Genomic DNA, 2,335 nt, shown 5'->3' with positions numbered 1-2,335 from the left:
TATAACTTCGGAACCATAAGTCCCACGAGCTTGAAATTTGGTATGCAGACATATCAACGGTAGGTGTTTATAGGTGGGTATATATAAACGAGTTTGTGCAAGGGGCGTGGAATATGCCATATTCGTTTAAATTTTTATCAGCTATAACTTCGGAACCATAAGTCCCATGAACTTGAACTTCGGTATCAAGGCATACCAATAGTAGGTGCTTATAAAAAGGTCTATATAAATTAGTTTGTAAAAGGGGTGCGGCGCATCCCATATGCGTGGATATTTTTATCATCTATAACTTCGGAGACATAAGTCCCTCGAACTTGAAATTTAATATGCCGACATATCAATTTTAGGCGCTTATAGTAAGGTGTATATGAATGAGTTTATAAAAGGGGGCATGGCACATCCCGTAGGCGTGGAATTTTTAATCAGCCATAAATTGGGAACCATAAGGCACATGAACTTGAAATTTGGTATTCAGACATAGGTATCTATGGAGGGTGTTCAGAGTAAAGTATATATAAATAAGTTTGTAAAAGGGGGATATAAATATATGCATTCATATATTAGATAACTCGGATATTTAAAACTGTGTGTGGTTTTTTTTTGAAACCTTACCGTCTTTAGATTATTTTGAACTGGAAAGATTAAATCGTTTTTTACTCCCGCGATGCTGTTAAACGAAAATGGTTCATTCATAATGAATAAATGAATTAAGCATTCTACCAGGAAAGTGCAGCTATACTAAAACAGCTAAGCGAATAGGCAGCTAAACGGAATGTACTGTAGAAGACTAATTTTAATTCAGAAATTTGATCGTTACCTTAATCCACCTAATATTCATAATGGAACACGATTTGTAGTACAAGTGATGATCAATATATAATTTAGTTAAAGCACGATAAAGCTAAAAGTATGGCTCATAAGGATGCCTTAATATAAACAAAGAAAATAGTTTGCCTCCTTTAAATTATGCTGAACTGAATATTTGTATTACTGTTTTATATTTTTATTTGTTTACCCCGAACGACGTCGGGTGCTCTGCTAGTCTATATATACACTGAGGAGCAAAACCGGAATAGTAATACATCATGTGAATTTTCTTGCAATATATTCGCAATATATGAAGGCTTTTTTGTAATCTAGTTTCGGAATTCACATTTCCAATGTTTATTTCATCAGAACGCTTAAAAACAATAATTAATACAAGCAGATAAAGAAGAAAATTGCAAAAAAACGTAGCAACTAGATTGTTCCAGTTTTGCACCCGACAGAATATTTTACCATTTGCTTGACTTTTAATAAATTGGTCATAACCAATTTGAATATTTTAGCTTATATGGTCATCTTGGGATACTTTCGCACAGGTTTTAGACGAAATCTGTTGAGAACGCGCACTATTTTTCCTCAACGCCATGCCCGAGGTCTTGCATGTGATTGGGCGAATTTTCGCAATTGAACGGTGGCATTTTCAAAGAATTCCGTAAGTTTTCTGTTGAATCAATTCTGGGCTTTACGCAGGTCACTCCATGATTATAAAAACTTGGGATTTATACCTATTTGGCCCCAGTTTCGGAGGATATTTCTGATCATTGTCTCGTTAAAATTGATAAAAGCCTGCGAAAAATATCCTCGGAAATTGCCAAATTCTTTGAAAATGCTCATTTGTTGTCACTTTTCTTTTTACTATCGATTTTACCACAGTTCTTACTCCCTAAGGCGTAACACGGCCCTTCATCATTAAAGGTACACATACAAACCTAATAGTTTAAATATTTTGTTTAATTTTATCCTCAGAGTTAAAAGATTTAGGGCCGTGCCCTAATTAATAGTAAATTTTGGTGGAATAATGTGGTCGTTTATGCAGAACTTGTAAATTCCCGCTTCAAAATAATACCAATCCAATGTTTTTTCTTAATAAAAATGCGTTTCTGACAAAAAATTTTTCTGGATGTCAAAGCAGGCTTTCTCCTCTTTATCTTTGTGCTGCAATAACTTGTTCCCATGTCTTACATAATGTCCAGTCACTTGCTTTGTGGTGAAAAAGCAGTAATTTTTGATTTTGAATCAAAGTTTTTTGGTATTCAGAGACCCCCCAATATGCCTAGCCTAGCAAATTGCAATTTTTTGTGGTCTCTTGATCTTGCAGACTGAGGTCCGCCCTTTTATCGTTTGTTTAGATGACCATAAAACGGACATTTGGCCGATGTGATTTCTTTCTTTATAGCGTAGCTTTTCTGACCGTTTTGCAAAAACTTTAAATTCTTTTTGCTTGGGTTGTGCACTTAAAGCATTCACAGCGAAAATCCCACGCGCCTCGATTACAAAATTGCAGGAAATG

General features: G+C 35.0%; 1 pseudogene; it reads left to right on the top strand.

Moving 5' to 3' along the window:
* Positions 1-2,335, top strand: part of LOC118734949 — a 6,581-nt pseudogene that overhangs the window by 1,028 nt on the left and 3,218 nt on the right.

Source organism: Rhagoletis pomonella, unplaced genomic scaffold (genome assembly GCF_013731165.1).
Source record: "Rhagoletis pomonella isolate Grant_MI unplaced genomic scaffold, Rhpom_1.0 Rhpom_scaffold_00003, whole genome shotgun sequence".
NCBI lineage: Eukaryota > Metazoa > Arthropoda > Insecta > Diptera > Tephritidae > Rhagoletis > Rhagoletis pomonella.
This window is presented reverse-complemented; position numbering and strand designations above follow the sequence as displayed.